The 23,106-nt window shown below is 36.1% G+C and overlaps 1 long non-coding RNA gene across 1 annotated transcript in view; it reads right to left on the bottom strand.

Moving 5' to 3' along the window:
• Positions 1-7,709: 7,709 nt before the first annotated feature.
• The window catches only part of LOC123573893 (uncharacterized), an 82,040-nt gene continuing 66,643 nt past the window's right edge, over positions 7,710-23,106 (bottom strand). The window contains exon 3 of the long non-coding RNA XR_006698600.2: positions 7,710-9,064. This is a non-coding gene — a long non-coding RNA (uncharacterized lncRNA). The remainder of the gene's footprint in view (positions 9,065-23,106) is intronic.

Genomic DNA, 23,106 nt, shown 5'->3' with positions numbered 1-23,106 from the left:
TTTGAGATCAGCCGGGGCAACTTCATGAATCCCATCTCTACCAAAAATACAAAAATTAACCAGGCATGGTGGCATGCACCTGTGGTCCCAGGTACCTGGGAGGCTGATGTGGGAGGATCACTGGAAGGCAGAAGTTGCAGTGAGCTGAGATCATGCCACTGCACTGCAGCTTGGGCAACAGAGTAAGACCCATCTCAAAAAGAAAAAAGTAGTGATGATTTCAGGTATCTCTTTTAAGAAACTTCTGAGAAACAAAGCATTCAGGATGTAGCCTGGCTGCTTCTAACAGCCTATACTCAGATGCAGGAGCAAGAAAATGACTTAAAGTTGGAAGCTATATTTAAATAAGAAGCTGAGTATAAAAATTAGAAAAGGTTGCAGGCTGGGTATGTGGTATAAAAGAAAAGCCCAACTCTGGGGAAGGAATTTAGGCAGGCTACTGAGCAATCAATTGCTAGAGGAATTTGCATAACTAAAAAGGAGTCAAATACTAATAGCCAAGACAATGGGAAAAAGGCCTAGAAGGCATTTTTAAGATCTAAGATGAAGGCTTTCCCATCACAGACTCTGAAGCCTAGGACAAAAGAATGGTTTCAGGGGCCAGGGCCCAGCTGCCCTGCACTACTGCCCACATTCAGGATGCTTCAGCTCTAGCCTCAGCACAGAGGACTCCAGATATAGCTTGGGCCACAGCTCTGGAGGCCACAAACCTTGAGACTTGGCAGCTTCCATGGGGTGTGAAACCTGCAGGTGCACAGAATGCAAGAGTTAAGGAGATGGGGCAGAATTTCAGATATTCAAATTTCAGAGGATATATGAAACAGCCTTGGTGTCCAGTCAGGAGCCTGCTACAGGGGTAGAGCCCTCACAGAGAACCTCCACTAGTGCAGTTCAGAGAGGAAATGTGGGGTCAGAACCGACAGATTCATAGGTAGAAGGAACTTCTCTTGTCTCAGATGACACTTTGAACTTTTGAGTTAATGCTGAAATGAGTCAAGATTTTGGGAGATGATTGGGAAGACATGATTTTATTTTGCAATGTGAGAAAGATATGAGATTTGGGGGTCAGGGTTGGAATGATTTGAATAGTTTGAATAGATGTCACTGCCAAATCTCATATTGAATTGTAATCCCTATGTTGAAGGTAGGGCATGGTGGGAGGTGCTTGGGTCATGGTGGTAGATATCTCATAGCTTGGTGCTATTCTCGTGATAGTGAGCGAGTTCTCAGGAGATCTGTTCATTTAAAAGTGTATGGCACCTCCCGCCTGTCTTACTCCTGCTTTCACCATGTGAAATGCCTGCTCCTTCTTTGCCTTCCACCATGACCAAAAGCTCCTTGAGTCCTCCCTAGAAGCTGAGAAGAGGCTGGTATGAGGCTTCCTGTACATCCTGCAGAACATGAGTCAAGTAAACCTCTTTTCTTTATACATTACCCAATCTCAAGTACTTCTTTATAGCAATAGAAGAAAGGCCTAACACAGAACACCCTTAAAGACTTCACAAGGAGGATTAGTGTTGGTACTACTCAGAAAGTACCCTGGTATCCATACTTCTACTTGCTTTAGATCAATTTCAAGTCCTATCCTAACCAGAAATGTTCTTAGCTTACCGAAAGCTGAGATGGAAATATCCCACCTTTTTTTTTCAGCACAGTGATAGAGAACATCATTATATAATACTGAGCTCTTAGAGAGAAAACTTCAGGGTCCTATACAAAGAGAGGAAGCTGGTCTCAGCTAAAGCATATTTAAGAGTGGATAACTAGAGGTTTTGCTGAAAGTTAAAATATTTAATAAGCAAAATAAAGATGTGAAAATTTGTCTTGGAATTATTAAAAATAACTTGATAAAAGAAAGCAGCATCATAAACAAGTAAAGAAGAGAATTTGACAGTGGTGTAGCTGAGTAGGTCAAGGTGAGATAGAAGAGGAGTAGCTGAGGTGAGATAATATAAGAAAAAAGTGTGCCTCTCTGAACCTATCCTGCCATATCCAGGGGCTTCTTCACTAAAAAATGAATAAATAAACAAATGACATTTGTTTGAGTAGAAGAGAGACAATTCTCTTGGCCATGCCTAGAGAAAGATTTCACAACTTCTTTTATAATGCATCATCTGGAAGCATACTTTAGCTAACCATAGAGAAATGCATGTATATATTCTTGTTGTTAGTATGGCTTACTCATTTACAGTTAATAGGCTAATGGGCCTAGATATTTTATATATATATACATACACACACACACACATATACATATGTGTGTGTATATACACACATAAATATGTATGTATGTATTCAGTAGTATATGTATATATGTAAATATATACAAATATGAACATATACATATATACATATATAACTATACACATATATAATGTACACACATATGTAGATATACATGTACATACATAATATACACACACATTTGTGTATATATTATATAAACATATATTAGTGTGTGTATATATGTATATACTATTGAATCACCTCAGGTACGTCAAAGATGAATTTATTCTGACAGGCTAGTTCTTCCAAGATGTTGTGCAGAGAGGGAAAACAATGTGGAGCACTTATCGAATGTTAATTGAGGTGATATATGTCTATAACAGAGTTCTTGAAATACAATAAGTAATGCACATGTGGTGCATATTACCACTACTCAAAATTTAAAATAGAGAATTATGTTTTTCTACCAAAGAATATCTAATAATAGCTAACATTTGTTTAATCAACAAATAGTTTCGAACATGTATTATTGTTGGATTTTTTTTTTTTTTTTTTTTTTTTTTTGGCCAGGCAGGGTGGGAAGGGAGTTATTTTACTTCCCTTTCCTGCACAAGTTTTATATATTCAAATATTTTAAAGAGTGCTGCTTTACTGTGATCACTGTTGCACCTACTGCTTTCTATGAATTATCTCAGGTAATTATTCCACAATGCTAAGGTGTGGGCTTGAATCCAGACGAAAAAAATTGAACAGATGTCAAAATTATGTATTGTTAGTGGCAGAATTGAGATAAGAAGAATGGATTCCCTAACTTAAGAGCCCAAGCTTCTAACCAAGGAATCAGTGATTACTTCCTCTTTACAATGCCACTTCAGGCAGAAAAAGAGACCTGTAATAACTTTGGGTTCCATGGCATATCAATTACAGGAAAATACTATGTATATGGAAGCTCCCTGCAAAAGTTTGTAGCCCATTACTGATACACACTAATATTTTCACATTAATTTGTTGAATTAATCAAATCCATAAAGGCATAAAGAGACATACATACATTTTCCATGACTAAATAATTTTCTGAACAAGCGAAATCCTTATTCATGTGTTAACAGGTATAAACCAAAATCTGTTTGGTGTGGATAATTTGTAAAGACTTTTTTAGTATTGTTTCTCCATGAAGGCATGGTTTTATGAACCTAGATGCTGCTTTCTGCAAACTCCTCAGTGTAAAAAAGCAATTCAGAAGACCAGATCACAACTTTGAAGCATAAGAATGACAAATTCATTGTTAAATGAATGAGTAATCAGTCTCTTCTTGTTCTGGGCTAAATTGTGCCCTCTCCAAGTTTCTATACTGAAGCCCTAACTGCAGTACCTCAGAATGTGAATATGGAGATAGGCCCTTTAAAGAGATGAGTAAGTTAAAATTAGGTCTATAGGGTGAGTTCTAATATAAACTCACTGCTGTCTTTATAAGAAAAAGAAAATCAGACGTGCAAAGAGACACCAGGGAGATGTACGCATAGAGAAAAGTCCATATGGGGACACAGCCAGGAAGTGGCCAAACTGCAAGTCAAGGAGAGAGGCTTCAGAAACAAACAACCCTGCTGACACCATGCTCTTAGACTTCCAGCTTCTAGAATTCTAAAATAAATTTCTGTTGTTTAAGCCTGCAAGTCTCTGGTATTTTGTTGTGGGGGTCCTAGCAGATGAATATACTTCTTTGCTGTCATTAACCAAAATTAAAATTCCTTATATCTGTACATTTAAAAAAATGGATTGATTAATTAGGAAAAGGTAAAGTGAGGGAGGACATGGTGGAAAAGCCATTGCACTAATTCCATACCATATATGTCAAAAGAATCATTTCCTAGCTAATTGTTTCTCTTTTTTCAACTGGCTTTATTAACCTTTAAAATTGAATCCAGGGAATGTTATTTTGTTTAAAAAATACAAATCTTATACAAACAAAATTTGATAAATCCAGGCTCTGTGAGTGACCAAGTAGGCGAGATATCTCTGCACAATTTTATTAAAATCTCTCAACCGAGCCCTTTAAGGTCATCAGAAACACAACTCTAACAGTTAACTCGATTTTGATTTTTTAACTCTGTTAAAAGCAAAACTTCAGCTGAATTAAATTTAAGGGAGTTGAATTGAGCAATAAACAATTCACAAATCAGGCAGACCCCAGAATCACAGCAGATTCAGAGAGACTCCAGCGGTCCCTTGTGCTCAGAACAAGTTTATAGAAAAGTAAAGTGATGTACAGAAATTGGAAGTGAAGTACAAAAACATCTGGATTGACTACAGCTCGGCATTTGCTTTATTTGAACACAGTTTGAGCATTCAACAGTGTATGACTGGTTGAAGTATGGCTCTTGGGATTCACCCAGACTCAGTCACTGTTACAGGCACATACTTCTAAATTAAATTTTCAATTTTATCTACCTATTATGTTAGGTTGCAGTTCATCCACAAGAACTCAAATATAGAAGTATGGAGTCCTTCTGAGGCCATATTTAATTTGCTTTAACAACTCCTACTGTAAATACAGAAGAGCATGGCACATTAGAACAACCACTACGGAAAACAGTATGGAGATTCCTTAAAAAACTGAAAGTAGAAACAGCCATTTAATCCAGCAAGCCTACTACTGGGTAGAGCTACCCAAAGTAACTGAGGAATGGAAAACCAAATATATGTTATCACTTACAAGTGGGAACTCAACTATGAGATGCAAAGGCATAAGAATAATGTCAAAGACTTTGGGGACCCAGGGGCGAATGTTGGGGGCATGAGGGATTAAAAAACTACATGTTGGGTATGGTGTACACTGCTCAGGTGCACTAAAATCTCAGAAATCACCACGAAAGAACTTATCGACATAACCAAAAACCAACTGCATTCCCAAAAGCATGGAAATAAAAATTTTTAAAAATCAGCCGATGTAATTTTGACATAAATTATCACGTTCTCCTGGCAAGTTTTTTTAAGGCTTCTTTTCATAAATTTGTCAAATGAAAATGTAATGTGATTAGAAGAAACCCTTCTAACTGCAACTAAAATAAGTAAAACATTGTTGCTGCTGTAATAAGGTAAGCCAAAGGGTGATGTGAAAAAACATGTACTCATAATACCCTACGTAGAGAATTAGATATGTATTAGAATTAGATAATGAGAATTAAAATGCTCATTAAACTTATATGTTTGGAAGAATTTTCAGGATTTCTGGGAATGAAGGAGTATTCCAGTGAGTAACAAACAGCCGCCTAAAATATGGTGATGAAACCAATATGAGTAATTGAGGCATAATAAATCTTAAATCATCAAGGTTTATTGAACCAGCCTGAGGGTGCACCTGGGAAAAACTCAAGTCACAGGCACATGTGACTGTTTTGTCCAAAGAGTTTCTCCAGAGGTTTAGTATTTGTACATTTTATTTTAAAAGAGGGGAGGAGGGCAGCAGTGAAAGGAATAAAAACATACGTGTGAGACTTTAGCTGGTGTTTGCTAAATCTACGTTTTGCATAAGATAAAGTGAACATTTGAAGAAAAGGAAATAGAGGAAGTGGACATCTCAGGGAGGGATGAAGGAAGAATGAATCTAGTTTTGTCTTTGTTCTATACCTGGTAAGACTCTTGAAAGAGCTGGTTTCTGTTTAGCCCTGAGGGAAGAAAGCCTAATGACAGGTAGCAAGGGAGTGGGGATATAACGCATGTCTGCTCCCCCATCCCACCATGGTCATGAACTCAGCTTCCAAGGTTTCCATGAGGTTTCCCTTGACAAAGAGAGGCTTGTTTTCATCATCTGGAGGCTTAGAATTTTATTTTTGTTTCTCAGTGGGAAATTTGAAAAGACAAAAAATTGTATTACGTCAAATTTTCTTTCTGGGTGACTTTGAATTCAACAATGTCAAAGCAAAGTCTCTTTTCAAATATTTCTCTATTTTTCAACCTACCTAGGACTTTTATTAGTAAGACTAATTAGATGAATATCTCTGTTTTAATATGCAAGTTTCTCTTCTTTCATTATGTTAAAAGCTGAATAACATTTGGATTTTAGTGTATCAGAATTAAAAATAAATGTTAAATAGGGATTTTAGTCAGTTTTCAAGCAGATTAGACAATGAATATTACTCATCTAGAAATGCAACAAAGTAAAATACTAGAATTAGGCTTTCTGAAAAAGGATATTTTCAGATAACAGACAGCAGTTACAGGATATACACATGAAGGGTCAAAGCAAGTGGAAATTGAGAACCAGGTACAAAAGGTATCTAAGAAAACTTTGTGATCACAACATAGAAGAATTAGTTCAAAAGTTCAACTGTGTGGCAAACACCATTACACGAGCAGAGGTTCCAAAATACAGGCCACACAAGGAACACCACTTACAAAAACCAGAGCAGAGCAGTTAAGAATATAGAGGTGAGGTAGCAAAAAAGATGCAGTTGCCTGAGGGCTGAGAGATAATCTTGCAGAAAATTTCTCTATCAATTAGCTAGTGTCTTTTTTAGGTAAATGACAAACGTAGTTTCAGAATTTCCATAAATCAGTATATGGTGCGGTTAGGTAAATCTTGAGCACAAGGACTATGTCATATGTTCTATTTAATCCCCAGGGTGTATTTAGCAAGGTGCCTATTACATAGGTAGTGCTCAATAAATGCTTGTTAAATAAGTGACACCAACCATGAACTTCTTGATGTCATAGTCCGTGTTATATGCCACTGTGCTATTCACAGCCCCAAGCACTGTGCTTGTCACAGCTCAGTGAATATTTGTTGAAGGGATGACAGTGGTGGCAGTCTTCAAATATTGTCATGAAAGATTAATTTTGCAAGGTTTTCAGGGTGTCAAGCTGCCCTAGCCTGCTCTGAAATTGTTCACAAGGTTTGTAAATTCCACCCATTCTTATAGTGAGTTTTCAGTTCTTAATCTCCTATTGAAAAGCTGCTTGTCAAAAATATATTTATCTTTAACGGGCTTTTTAACACTTGGGCTTATTAGCCATGCTGTTTATCAAATAAGAAAATTAAATTTTACATTAACTCTTTTCTACCAGTAAATTTTTTTTTTCTAATCCACCTGTAATTGCCTTATACTTAGGATTTTTTGGATTCTAAAAGTTGTATTGATTGCAAATTATTTCTTGGATTAGAAAGTAATGCCACTCAGAGCTATATTCAACCACCTTAGACCAAAGTCCAATTTAAAGGCAGTTCTACAAAGCTGAGGTTATGAGTTTTGGGCTCAATTTTCACTTTAACCAGCTAGTTTCACACTTCACCCTTCAACTCAGGCATCTTTTTTAGCAGCTATGTATTGTTTATCATCAACGACTTAAGGTATAAAGTGTGAATGTCAGTAGTGAACATCCATTTTCAGTAAGGAAAAAAATCAAATTGAATGTCCCACTGATGTTAGAGCAATAGCTTCATTTAAATAAATGAAGTGCTGCACAATGTCTTAAAAGCACATTTATTCTGTTTGCACTGAGCTTATCAGTTTATTGATAGACCTTGGTACAATATGAAATACAGGAGGACTCAGCAGATGGGCAAAATAATTAATGAAAAATGTTTTCTTTTACATAAGTAAATAATGCTATAAATCTTCACAGTAAATTGGAAGCACTTTCTCTTTTATATGAAGAAATGAGTAAACCTTGGAAAAGTCATTTTATAAAACTGTTTTCTTTGGTGCTGTTTGTTTTACATTCCATAAAACAGTGCATTTTGCTAGCTAAAGAATTACTAACACTTCCTTATTTTTCAAAGATTCTAATATTCTCCTAAGTACATATTCAACTCACGTGTATGATTATATCCTGCCCAAAGTCTCTAATTAAGATGCTCAACATTATTCCAGTTCCATTATCCTTTAATTCTATATATCATTCTGATTCTTTTCCCTGTGTCAGGACCTATGAGCAGATCTGACAGTGAGATGGCAAAGGCAGGCTGGCTGTACTTAAGTAAGTCAGCTTGTCTATGCTGAGAGCATCCTTTGCCAACCTGCACAAGCATGGTTTGGTGAGCGTTGGACAATCACTTGTCAGGCATTACTTTCAGTGTGCAATGAGGCAGAGATGAGCCACTTTGTAATATAAAAACAAATGATTAACTGGCAAATAAGCCCAGAAAATGAAATAAACCAAACCTGACAATAATACAGTGTAAGTGGATCAGGTAGGAAAGACAGCATGGCATGTCATATTATTGATTTTAATTAGCAGATAGAGTGGACTGAAAAGAAACAAAAGGAACTTTCTTCATAAACAAAAGGTTTTGCTACAATGATTGGTTAAGATTTGCTCCCATTTTGTAAGGCCAACATCTAGGGCACATAATCTATGTTGTCTTTCTTCTTTCTCTCTTTCTTCCCCCTCTAACTTTTCTTTCCCTTGTACTTTTTCAAATATAGCTAATTGGAGGATGAAGTAGTGGGCACGGTCACAGGGGGCTTCGAAGAAAAAGACTGTGCTATGTATCTGGGTGTTGTGGGTTGGTCTTATTCTGTCTCCCTGCCCCTCACAAAATTCATGTATTGACGCATTATTCTTGAATAGTTGAGAATGTGATGGTATTTGGAGATAAGGTCTTTAAAGAGGTAATCAAGTTAAAATGAGGTTATTAGGGTGGTCCCTTTTTCAATATGACTACTGTCCTTATAAGAAGAATACATTTGGAAACAAATACACAGAGAAGACATGAGAAGACACAGAGAGAATACGGCCATTGGCAAGCCAAAGGGAAAGTTCTGGAACAGATTCTTCCTCAAGGTCCTCAGGAACCAATCCTGCCAACATCTTGATCTTGGATTGTTAGCCTCCAGAACTGTGAGAAAATATATTTCTGTTAGTTAAGCCGCTGAGTCTGTGACACCTTTTTTATGGCAGCCCTAGCAAACTCATATACTGTTTTGGTTTTTTTTTACAGAATTATTTATCCATCGTCAGTTAAGCTCTATAGTTTTTTCAAGTGAGATTATCTCCATCTGAGAGTCAAAGTATGTGCTTCCAATGCAAAAAGCACTTTACCCTCTGCTGCCTATATTGAACTGCTGAAGGCATTTTACAAGTGAGGCGTGTGTTAAATTTCTGAATATTAGTTATACCCTCATCCTGGTTGAATATCTCTTTGGAAAAAAATCTGGTCATTTAAACTTGCCAGTAACAAAAATGGAGAAGGTATCCACATAGACAACAAAATCTAAACAATTCTTCTGCCTCTAGGAAAGTAACTAAACCAGGAGTGGTTACTGTGGCAGGTTAAAGATGGTTGCAAATTCTTGACCATCCCTACCACCCAGAGATGGAGATTGCTTGTGTACTTACCAAATCCGGCTGAGCAAATAAAATATGATGGAAGTGACCTTATGCCATTTCCAGCCCAGTCTTTTGGAGGACTGGAGGCTTCCACTTCCTCCTTCTTGAACGGCAGTCACCATGTAAGAAATCCAACTCCCCTGAGACTGCCATGTGGTGGGAAGCCCACCCTAGCTTCACAGGGTGACAGAAGGGCACATGGACAAGCCTGAGTTGCCACATATGTGAGAGAAATCTTTGTGGTTCTTCCTGCCATCACAGTCATTATCCAAGGTCAGGGGAGTGACAGATTGTAGCCAACAGCACAAACTGAGGTCACACATATGGCCCTGCCTTTGTCAGTTCAGGCTACTATAATGAAAGACCTTACACTGGGTGGATTATAAAACAAACATTAATTTCTCACAATTCTGGAGACTGAGAAGTCCAAGACCAAACTGCTGACAGATTCAGGGTCCAGTGAGGGCCCACTTCTCAGTTCATACTAATTACCTCCCAAGAGCCCTGCCTCCAAATTCCATCACAATGGGAATATGATTTCAATATATAAATTTTGAAAAGACACAAACATTCAGTCCATAACAGGCCCCAAGTAAACATTTTAGTCAATCCACAACTGTATGACTCACCCCAACTGACCTCACTTGACTCTATGAGGCAGAGGTGAGCTACTCTCCATGTTTCTGACCCTCAGACTTGGGGGGGAGTACTTTGGTACGCAGAAAAAAGGTAATTGAAACAACTTAAGCTATTGAGGCTTTATAAAGATGTATTTAGAAACAATTTTTATGCCATGCATCTTGAATATAAATAGTTTTGTATCAGAGAAAAAGAAAGCATCTGTGAAACCAGATACATGTTGACAGATTAGGAGCTCTCAAGTAAGTGAGAATTTTTATTTGATTCAGTTTCACTCTTGGGGTTCTACAGTGTTAAATAGAACTTTCTATAGCATTATAGTTCTGTCACTAACTTGGGAACCTCTCCGGAGGGGAAGTTCATTATGGATCCCTTTGGTCATGACCACAGTCCTTTGGACCAGGTGGGCAGCTTGGAGATTAGCTAGCTCAATTTTTTTATTTTATCCAGCATAAAGGAAGGCTCAGAGAGTTTAAGTGACTTGCCTAATGTCATAGGACCTATAGTGGACCTGGGCAGAGCACAGAATCTGCAATACGATTTTAATGAAACTTCTAAATTATTAAAGATGATCCTTTTAGTAATTCCCATATTTTAAAAATTCTACAAAATTCAGCATTAGGATCCGCCAAGATCTTCATCTTTGTCCAGCATCTTACTGCCACTATATGTGTGCATACATACACATACACATATATTTCAACATATACTTGCTCCTAGTTTAACTTTTGCTTGTACATATATAAACATATGAATTGTTCCAATAATATGAACATGTTTTCTGTGCATAATGTATTAGTGTCATGAAGTAGGGTACAAACCTTGGAGAATTTCTGGAAAGAGTTCAATACAATGGAGATTGGTAAGCTATTAATATAATAAAGTCCACTTGTATCAGGCATTACTGAATGGGAAAGACCTGCCCCATCAGTTTAAACCCAGTCTTCAGAGGCTGCCAGCCATGTGCAACCAGAGATGATATGTTCCACTGTGTGGCTGGAGCTCTGCCGATACTGTGATGGGAGTCAGTCGGGACCTCTGTGCAGACAGACTGAAATTACTTCCACATTACAGTGAACACAAAAGAACAAACCTTATTAAACACAGATTTAGCTCATTATTGTATAAATCTCTCACTGAAAACGAAGCTAATCCTTTGTGCCTGAATATTGAACACAGCACTGATATTACAGTGAAGATAGAGATAATACCCTCCTCTATGTCTTGGCTCACCTCTGTCATATCAGTGAGGAAAACATGTAATTGCTGTGGCTAGTGCCTATGAATAAGAGGGACCGCCCACTAGATCTGGAGTCAGATTCCTCTATCTGGTTAGCTACACCCTCTTTCCTGAAAAATCTTTCCAGACTAATCTTCACTCAAAAGGCCTTCAGTGCAAGTTAATCTGGGGTTTCAAGTTGCAAAGGTCTTGGATGGCAAACGTTATGTTTGTGTTCTTCAGTAATTATATTTGACTGAAAACACATTTGCAACTGGCTCTGCACTCAGATTAGGAACTCCCCAGGGCCAGTGTCAACACCTCAGCAAGGCCCCTCAATTCACACAGGATTGGGGAGTAGCTTAGATCTGTGCACATCTGCCTTTTTCCCAATAAATGCATTTGTTCGTGGATATAACAGAATCTTCTCTATTTTTGATGTTATGTGCTTAAACTTTTGTTAAGTACTATTTTTCCCTTTTAGAGACTTGAGCTGTCCAGTAAAACTTAGGACCTGGGTCTCTTCCCAGACAAAGTTGAAAATGGAAAAAGTATAATTCTCATAATAATTAGTAATTGCCTTCATCCCTTAAATATAAAAACAAAATTTTTGATTGATAGTTTGTATAAGTGGTGGAGAGAAAGGAAAATTAATAACAATCAAGAGATAGAGAAAGAGAGCAACAACAAAAAGGAAACAAGATAGAATTAACGAATAAGGGCTAGAAAACCAAGATGTTCTTAAACTCTAACTATGCTTGTTTTCCTGTTGTCAGCTGCTTTATTACTGCCAAACATTTTCTCCATCTGATTTTTTCCATAAAATATAATTGGTAACACAACACAATAGGACCGGACAGATGAGGCTGATTTTATTCCCTTATCTAAATTCATACTCAATGTTCTAACAGCTGGGCTCATACAAGTTAATCAAACAAATAATGGCTCCAAATTTTTATTTATTTATTTTTTCAGATTTGAGATGGAAGGCAGCTTGCTAGAAACCAATCATGGATATTGAAATCACATGTCAGAGTGGGCGAAAATTCCAAGTGTTTTTACTAATGTTGCCTCTTTACCTATAAACCAATATAGATATAAAAGTAAATTCTCCTTATCAGGCTATTGCCATTTTCACAGAAGAATTTTCATTTTATGTTGAATTATGTCCTCTATTTTTTGATACTTATTTAGGAAGAAGGTGACTTCAGTGAAAACTGCTGGTATTTCTACATTTTCCAGGCTCAAGGTTACTGTGCTTTTAGACAAGTGAGATCAAGTAAAGTGGGAAGAGAAAGGCCTCAGTCTGTATGTTCAGTGACACTGCACATGGAGTAGCTATACTCATTCATTCAGTTATCAGTTTCTTCCTGTTCATCTAGTTGGGGCAGATACCTGTGCCATTTTCCCATGTATATATTACCTTTCCCAACTACCTATCTTCCTCTTCTCAGCTACTGTCAGTTTATAAACATCTTATCAGTTTTGAAGGACTATTTTAAAAATAACCTTTTCATTTAATTATGAAAGACTTTTTTTAATCATCTGGATTCTTATAATACGCAATAAAAATCATTTTTAAATTTTTAAAAAAATTCTTAAATGTTGCAAATGATATACCAAAACAATTCAAATCAAATAAAAATGTCAAAAAGAATATCAAATCCAGAAGCTAAAAATCAATAAATTAAAATGTAAAAAGACATAGAAGTTCTCTCTGGAAAGTATATCACGTATCACAAAGTTTCACTTTATTTTTTCTATTGATGTTGTAAAAATTACTGAGAAACTTGAATAATTCAATATACAACTATGCAAAAGTATGAAAAACTAGTTAACAAAAAAGGAATTTGTGTAATGAACAAAATATAAATATTACTTTACCTATGAAAAAAGACCTAACCCAAATTGACCTATTGTTTTCATTTGCCGTATTAGTCAAAATCCAAAAGTTGATAGTATATACTCTTTCCTGCACTGTTAAGCAATATGTTGGGGTGGTTAACACCATACAGCTGAACTGTTTGTGTTCATAGTGTAGCTTCATTATTTATCAGCCACATGACTTTGGCTAAGTGATTTAGCCACTCTACTGTGTTTCAGATCCTTCTGTTTAAAATATGGAACTGGGCGTGGTGGTTCACGTCTGTAATCCCACCACTTTGGGAGGCCGAGACAGGAGGATCACCTGAGGTCAGGAGTTCAAGACCAGCCTGGGCACCATGGTGAAACCCCGTCTCTACTAAAAATACAAAGAAATTAGCCTGGTGTGATGGCACATGCCTGTAATCCTAGCTACTTGGGAGGCTGAGGCAGGAGAATCCCTTGAACCTGGTGGGCGGAGGTTGCAGTGAGCTGAGATCGCACCATTGCACTCCAGCCTAGGCAACAGAATGAGACTCTGTCTCACAATAAATAAATAAATACAAATTTAAAAAAAAAAATAAAATAAATATGGGTAGTGATATAGTGTCTAATGCAGCATGAGGATTAAATGAGTTAATAAATGTCAAATGTCAAGTATAATAAGTTGTAAGTGTTTAGCAGTGACCACTCTGGAAAGTTAGCTAATGCTGTCCACTTTGGGGGACAAATTTTATACAGCATATGTACAAAAATATTAGCCATGTTCATAAACATTTTATATGACAACACTCCCATACCTAAGAACTAAACTTCTGAAAACTTACCACATACATTTGATAGAAAAACAAAAAATGAGATCAGAAAAGATAGATTGCAGCTTTCTCATTGTACAATATAAATCCAGTATTATAGCAAATAAATGAGATGAAATGTTTTGTTTAAATAAGTTGAGACTTTTATGTAATGGAAAACTATGCAGACTGAAGCTTTCAAAAAATGTGATAGAACCATTTATAAGATATGAAAAGAATCCCCAAAGTGTCATTAAGAATAGATGTATAAGACATGTGCATGATCTCTTTTGTGTAAATGGAAGGACACATATTATACATCGTGGTATGTGCCTGTTTTTATTTGGAAGAATAAACAGCAAATTAATCCTAGTTAGCTTTGCAGACAAGTACTAAGAAGGTGACAAAGATTTTCTTTTCATAATTTTATACTTTTCCTAAGTTTTTGAATTCTCCAATCAGTAAAAGTTCACACTTCAACTTAAAATCAACAGAGTTTATCTGGTAGGTGAGATTATAGTCTACTTTTATTTATCATTTTCATATTAAAATATATTTGAAGGCAAAAAGAAATCTACCTAAACAACTTAAAAATTCTGAAAATGTGTTACGTGACAGTACCACATTTATTATTCTCTTTTAGAAACATTATTCAGTCTTTTCAGTTTAAATTTTTATAAACTAAGAATATTATGTAATGTTATATGCAAAAAAGCAATATATAAAGTTACATGTAGACTGATTACAACTAAATGGAATATTCATGTTAAAAAATGAATACTTGTTTAAAAATCATCTTAAGAAATATATAAATATATGAAGAAGTTATATGCAGAGTAAAAATTTATTACATTGGAGTAATAAAATATTTTTTTATTTTTAAAAATAAGTATTTTTAAAATAATTATTGCCACACAAATATGAAAAATTGTAGTTATATGTTCATATAATTTTATTGGTATGTCTAAATTTAAGCCAATTCCTAATTAGAAAATCAATTAGTAAGAATAATGAGGCTATTTTGATAACAAAATTTGAAATCAGACATTATTTGATGACAGATAAGATCTCATATCAACCTCAGCATTTATGAAATGTATGCAACACATTGGTGGTTTAAGCCGAACTTTGATTTAACTTTCATGGAATTGTTGTGTTTTATAAAACCGACTTTAACAATATTTAGTTTGTACTCTTCAGATGGGCTTTTGGTCAATATCACAGTCATCACAGTCAGGATATTTGCATGTTCACTTCTTCCACTGGCTCATACGCTCCTTGAAGAGAGCAGAACAGAATAAATGCAAACATGAACTTTGGAGCCATAGCCAGGTTTGTATCCTGGTTCCTTCCTTTTCTGGAAGGGGTGCGACCATGACCGGATTGTTAACCTCTCTTAGCCTCTCATGGAGGGACATTAAGCCTTTCTCACAGGATTTTCTAAATACTAAATGAAATGATATGTTAGTAGAAAAGCAATTAGTTCAAAATAAAGTACATACCCCCAAAATCTCAAAACCTTTTTCCCTTTAAATATGTTGACATTGTCCCAAAGTCTTTTTAAATTATTAAACATAGTAGGTATTTAATTCATATTCTCCACATGATAGAATTAAGGGATTCTGTAGAGCTTATATCTCTTTTATATTCAAGAAGCATAAAGTTACCTTGGATCAATGGCAAACAGTAAACTAATTTTTTAAAACAAAACACCTATTCCAAAAATTGCTTGGCAATTTGATAAGCTGGCTGAAGAAGAGATGGATTGGATGAGAAAAAAGGAAACTTTCTACAAATTTGAAGAGAAATCCAGATGCTCTAGCCAGTGAAACTGTTGTCAATGATTTTGCCATTCATACTCCACCCCTTTAATGCATACCATAAAATGACAAAATGGTGAATGTTGTTTTCTTGAAAGTAATTAACTGTAAGTCCTGCATTGATGTTTATATTAGATTCCCCAGACGCTAACAGAGGTAATACTGGAGTGGGGAAGGTAAAGAATGTGTAGACATGCTAAGCGTCAGTAGTGATAGCCACATTTTCAGTAATGATCGTCTCAGTTCCTGCATTCACTGAAGCCAAAGCAAAGGAGTATGTGGGATGGAAATCACTGGACACAGTCGAAGTCTCTTTATTGATTGTTTTCTCAAAAGAGTCTCAGCTTTTGGTAATTTTTATAACAATAAAAGAAGTTAAAGAGCGTTAATGAACACAACCAAAAATGCAGTTCATTGCATTGTCTTAAGCACAGAAACTAGAGCCTAGAGACTTCACTAAATAGATTTTCTCAACTAAAAACACCGCATGCATAGATATTTTTTAAATAAAGATTAGTATCCTTCCTTCCTTCCTTCCTTTTTCTTTCTTTGTTTCTCTTCTTTCTTTCTTTTTAAGAAAGGTTTCTCAGAGCATGGGTGTAGACTTTTATTGTGTTTAATCTCCATATTCAGAACTAATATGCTTGTATTGCTATTTTGGATTTACATCTATACTCTGTCACCCATGCTGGAGTGGCACAATCATAGCTCACTGCAGTCTTGAATTTCCGGGCTCAACTGACCCTCCTGCTTCAGCCTCTGGAGTAGCTGGCACTATAGGTGCACACTGTCACACCCAGCTAATTTTTTTTAATTTTTGTAGAGACAGGGTCTCACTTTGTTGCCCAGGCTTAATTTCTATTTTCCAAGCCAAAAAACAAATTTTTATTCTCACTGAAATATCAACTTAAATGTTCTGAAATTATAATTCTGAGTGATTATCTTTCATTAAAATATACAAAATGTGAGACTAAGAAGCAGGAGGCCAAATTGCTGTATTAAAGATTACTCTCTTAATGTTTTTATGATTGAATGTTTAGGCATAGAAGCTGTCTCTTAACTTATCAAAATAGATATTATAGTGATCATTCTGTTTGGAGCTTCATTTACTCTCTTCTCTAGTAGATTGCTATGCATAAATTATTTTATCATTAAATTGTAGAATTTAAATGTTTGAAGGTAACCTGAAGATCATCTATTAAAGGACTCAATTTCAGAAGGAAGAAACTGAGCTCCAAAGTAGGTAACGTTTTAGAACTGTCGGTGGTGTGGCAGGACAAACACCAGGATCACCTCTCTCTTACTTTTATATTATATCTTTCCTCAATGCATTATTTTATTTAATTCTTTGAGACAGTCCTTTCAACTCTTTAAAAAGCCCGACTATAGGCCAGGCATGGTAGCTCACGCCTATAATCCCAGCACTTTGGGAAGCCGAGGCAGGTGGATCATCTGAGGTCAGGAGTTCGAGATCAGCCTGGCCAGCATGGCAAAACCCTGTCTTTACTAAAAATACAAAAATTAGTCAGGCATGGTGGCACATGCCTGTAGTCCCATCTACTCAGGAGGCTGAAGTGGGAGGATCGCTTGAACCCAGGAGGTGGAGGTTGCAGTGAGCTGAGATCACACCACCGCACTCCAGTCTGGGTGATAGAGCAAGACTCCATCAAAAAAAAAAAAAAAAAAAAAAAAAAACCTGATTATAGTTTAGAAAACAGGTTTTATGTGATTCCAACAGAAAGCCCTCTATGGCTATGGATGCTGAGTAAATTAAAGCCTGCCATTAACTTTTCCCTTGTTGAAGTTTGAGAACATAAGGCGACATTTTTGATGAGAGAAGCTCGGTTTGGATCAACCTCACTACATGTAGATGTCTAAGCTAGCCTCCACCTGCAGGCTTAGAAGAATTCCTCCATAAATTTGGACAGAGCCACACTGTTAGCTAGCTTTCACCTCAGGTCATCAAACACATGTTTTAGGCAGAAAACTCTTAAGGAGGTTTTTTAAAAAGAGGAATTTTTAGTCAATATTTTGGGATTTGTTTTCACAGCATTGAGAGTTAGAAAGATACTATGCAGCCATAAAAAAAGGATGAGTTCGTGTCCTTTGTAGGGACATGGATGCAGCTGGAAACCGTCATTCTCAGCAAACTATTGCAAGAACAGAAAACCAAACACTGCATATTCTCACTCATAGGTGGGAATTGAATAATGAGATCACTTGGACCCAGGAAGGGGAACATCACACATCGGGATCCATTGTGGGGTGGTGGAAGCGGGGAGGGATAGCATTAGGAGATATACCTAATGTAAATGAGGCATTAACGAGTGCAGCACACCAACATGGCACATGTATACATATGTAACAAACCTGCACGTTGTGCACATGTACCCTAGAACTTAAAGTATAATAATAATAATAATAATGATAAAAGAAAGAATCAAGGAAAATCTTTCTATCTTTTCAGGCTGTTGAAAAAAAATTAGAGAGTGAATTATTGCTTCTTACCTCCCGAATGTCGCTAACCCTTCAGGTTGCTCCATTTATATCACCACGTGATCTCATGGATGAGTCAGACTTGGGCTGTAAGCAAAAATTGAAAAAGACAAAACAGTCAAAAAAGCACTGCCTAGCCAAATTACAACAGTAAGTATTTCTCAATGTAAGTATCAAATAGAAAAGAAAAACTACAAAAAAAAAAAGGTCACAGAGATATAGAATACCAATATTCTGACTGAAGAAAATTTGGATGTAAGCCTGATTGCATTCACACAATATAAATACATCTTTGGAGATTTAAACTTTGGAAAACAAATTTTTAACAAAATACTATTAACACTGTTAAACCAGGCCATCCATATAGCTATTAAAATTTAATTAATGCAAGAAAAGCTTTAAAGTAATAACAAATATTTAAATATATTTCTCTAGAATTCTTTGATGCAATTTCTACACTAATAGCTCCCTCTTATACAGTACAAAACAAAATTGTTCTCTAAAAAAAGTCATTAGGTAGCCTAATTTGTCTCAGAGACACTTGTGGCATCTGAGAGTTCATTGTTGACTTTTTCTTAGAAATTTCTTTTTAAACTAGGGTTAGGGTATTATACAGTATTAAGAAAAATGTACTCATAACGTAAGACTATGTGCTCGGTATTCCTAAGACACAAGTAGTAGGTAGGCACTGTCCAAATGTTTAGGATTCTAGATGTTGCCCCTTGCTTTCATTAGATTACAGTCTAGCAGGAAGCCTGACATGTAAATAATGAATTCAGTGAAGTCTCATGTCAGAAGTATGCCCAATGGACAATTATGTCTAAAATTAGAGAACAGTTGAATATATCTGTCTTTTAACTTCTCTCAGTTCAATTTTCCTCAACTATAAAATAAGATTAGATTCCATCAATGCTTGACTCTAACCTCAACTCTAGTATCTGCTAGTTTTATGAGTAAGTATTTCCAGTTTTACATAAAATTAGTCCAAATAAAATATAGCTCTTTATACATTAGACATGTCCCTGTGCGGACCAATTTTTCATCAGAATAGTTCAGAAACCTAATATTATCTTCTTGAAAGGGAATGCTTCCTCCATCTATGACTATATAACTTTATTTATTACATATCAGGGCTAATACAGACAAGGTCACAGGTATGTTCTCCACCTTTAAGCCAGTCAGTTTCATTTGGTTCACAATTATAAACCTTTTGTTATCAGCCAACTGACTTACATATGCATGCCCATAGTGTTATAAAAATGACCTTTCAGGGAAATGAAGATGGATTAATGTCACTCTCTTCCCATTTTCAGCAAAAGCACTGTAAGTCATGTCTCTACTTCCAGACAAGTGGAAAGTTCTCCCTGTTGTTGATGTTTTTGTTTGTTCTATTATACATGAAAATGGTACAGAAGAAAAAACTTTGGTGTACATAATTGCCATGATTCTGTTTAGTCTAGAAATTATTTGAGAAACAAGTCATTATGTTAGTCAGTGGAATTCTGTTTCTCCTATGAGTGTACTTTAGAGCAGGCAAATATGCTCTCTAAAATTGATAAGTCCAAAATAGCAATATAAGCATATTACTTCAGAATATGGTGGTTAAACATCATAAAAATCTAGACAGTTGAAATTTGTTTAATCTGTGGGGAGTAACTGGGGCTAAATTAAGGTAGAACAATGAAGTTTTGCATTTAAATATGAGACTTCAGTATTATTTTATTTTAATTGTGTGTTATAATGTAATACAAATTACATTATGACATTGTATGTGCAAATCCACATACACTATCAAGTAAAGAAGTAGAATTTGACCAATAAAGATAGAAAATAAGAAAATACTTGGTCTTGCATAAAAATAACAGAGGTTAATCCTTCCTAAATTAGAAAAAAAAAGGGGGTGCTGTGTGAGGGAATTTAACCTAAACCCCAATAGAAATTGTTTAAAGGCAGGCACTTAAAATATAAATAAGCAGATGAGGATAGCCCACTGTAAACCAGCTTGAGCTATATGAAGGGGAGAAAAACACTTTTATTAATTGTAATGTAATAGGCTATCTCATAATACTGAGAATAATATCAAATCAAGTTTAAGGGACTAAATGATGAGGGAACTCCTAGAAATCTCTACAGTAGAAATTTGTGGATCTTCATTTTACAACAAGCTTGTCTATCCCATGTCCCTTGGCCGGCACGTGGCCCAGGATGGCTTTAAATGCGGACCATCACGCATTACTAAACTTTCTTCTAACATTATGAGATTTTTTTGTGTATGACTTTCTTTTTTTTAGCTTATCAGCTATCATTAATGTTCATGTATTTTATGTGTGGCCCAACACAATTCTTCTTCCAATGTGTCCTAGGGAAGCCAAAAGATTGGACACTGCTGCTCTGCAGCCTTGCCTTTACTTTGATTTAGGTACAAACAAGAGTTGTTGTGAAAGACAACCAGAGAAAGAATGAGAGAACACAGAATGAACAATGGCCCAAACTTTTACTCAAACCTGCTTAGGACCCAGATTGAAGCAAAGCAATTCAAAAAGATAGACTGAAAAAAATGAGAAAATTTTTAATGCTATCTAATATTAGATAATATCAACAAATCATTTCTTATTTATTTGTTTATTTTTTATTATACTTTAAGTTCTACGGTACATGTGCACAACATGCAAGTTTGTTACATATGCATACATGTGCCATGCTGGTGTGCTGCACCCATTAACTAGTCATTTACATTAGGTATATCTCCTAATGCTATCCCTCTCCCTACCCCCACCCCACAACAGGGACTAAATGTCCAGTGTGTGATGTTCCCCTTCCTGTGTCCAAGTGTTCTCATTGTTCAATTCCCACCTATGAGTGAGAACATGTAGTGTTTGGTTTTCTGTTCTTTCAATAGTTTGCTGAGAATGATGGTTTCCAGCTGCATCCATGTCCCTAAAAAGGACATGAACTCATCCTTTTTAATGACTGCATAGTATTCCATGGTGTATATGTTTCACATTTTCTTAATCCAGTCTGTCACTGATGGACATTTGGGTTGGTTCCAAGTAGTTGCTATTGTGAATAGTGCTGCAGTAAACATATGTGTGCATGTGTCTTTATAGCAGCATGATTTACAATCCTTTGGGTAAATATCCAGTAATGGGATGGCTGGGTCCAATGGTATTTCTAGTTCTAGATCCTTGAGGGATTGCCACACTATCTTCCACAATGGTTGAACTAGTTTATAGTACCACCAACAGTAAAAAAGTGTTCCTATTTCTCCACATCCTATCCAGCACCTGTTGTTTCCTGACTTTTTAATGATCGCCATTCTAACAGGTATGAGATTGTATCTCATTGAGGTTTTGATTTGCATTTCCCTGATGGCTAGTGATGATGAGCATTTTTTCATGTGTCTGTTGGCTGCATAAATGTCTTCTTTTGAGAAGTGTCTGTTCATATCCTTTGCCCACTTTTTGATGGGGTTGTTTTTTTTCTTCTAAATTTGTTTGAGTTCTTTGTAGGTTCTGGATAATAACCCTTTGTCAGAGGAGTAGATTGCAAAAATTTTCTCCCCTTCTGTGGGTTGCCTATTCACTCTCACAGTAGTTTCTTTTGCTGTGCAGAAGCTCTTTAGTTTAATTAGATCCCATTTGTCAATTTTGGCTTTTGTTGCCATTGCTTTTGCTGTTTTAGACATGAAGTCCTTGCCCATGCCTATGTCTTGAATGGTATTGCCTAGGTTTTCTTCTAGGGTTTTTATGGTTTTAGGTCTAACATTTAAGTCTTTAATCCATCTCGAATTAATTTTTGCATAAGATGTAAGGAAGGGATCCAGTTTCGGCTTTCTACTTATGGCTAGCCAGTTTTCCCAGCACTGTTTATTAAATAGGGAATCCTTTCCTCATTTCTTGTTTTTCTCAGGTTTGTCAAAGATCAGATGGTTGTAGATGTGTGGTATTATTTCTGAGGGTTCTGTTCTGTTCCATTGGTTTATTTCTCTGTTTTGGTACCAGTACCATGCTGTTTTGGTTACTGTAACCTTGCAGTATAGTTTGAAGTCAGGTAGCATGATGCATCCAGCTTTGTTCTTTTGACTTAGGACTGTCTTGGCAATGAGGACTATTTTATGATTCCATATGAACTTTAAAGCAGTTTTTTCCAATTCTGTGAAGAAAGTCATTGTTAGCTTAATGGGGATGGCATTGAATCTATAAATTACCTTGGGCAGTATGGCCATTTTCATGATATTGATTCTTCCTATCCATGAGTATGGAATGTTCTTCCATTTGTTTGTGTCCTCTTTTATTTCATTGAGCAGTGGTTTGTAGTTCTCCTTGAAGAGGTCCTTCACATCCCTTGTAAGTTGGATTCCTAGGTACTTTATTCTCTTTGAAGTAATTGTGAATGGTAGTTCACTCATGATTTGGCCCTCTGTTTGTCTGTTACTGGTGTATAAGAATGCTAGTGACTTTTGCACATTCATTTTGTATCCTGAGACTTTGCTGAAGTTGCTTATCAGCTTAAGGAGATTTGGGGCTGAGACAATGGGGTTTTCTAAATATACAATCATGTCATCTGCAAACAGGGATAATTTGACTTTCTCTTTTCCTGATTGAATACCCTTTATATCTTTCTCCTGCCTGATTGCCCTGGCCAGAACTTCCAACGCTATGTTGAATAAGAGTGGTGAGAGAGGGCATCCTCTCTGTCTTGTGCCAGTTTTCAAGGGGAA

This window comes from Macaca fascicularis, chromosome 6 (genome assembly GCF_037993035.2).
Source record: "Macaca fascicularis isolate 582-1 chromosome 6, T2T-MFA8v1.1".
Classification (NCBI taxonomy): Eukaryota; Metazoa; Chordata; class Mammalia; order Primates; family Cercopithecidae; genus Macaca; species Macaca fascicularis.
This window is presented reverse-complemented; position numbering and strand designations above follow the sequence as displayed.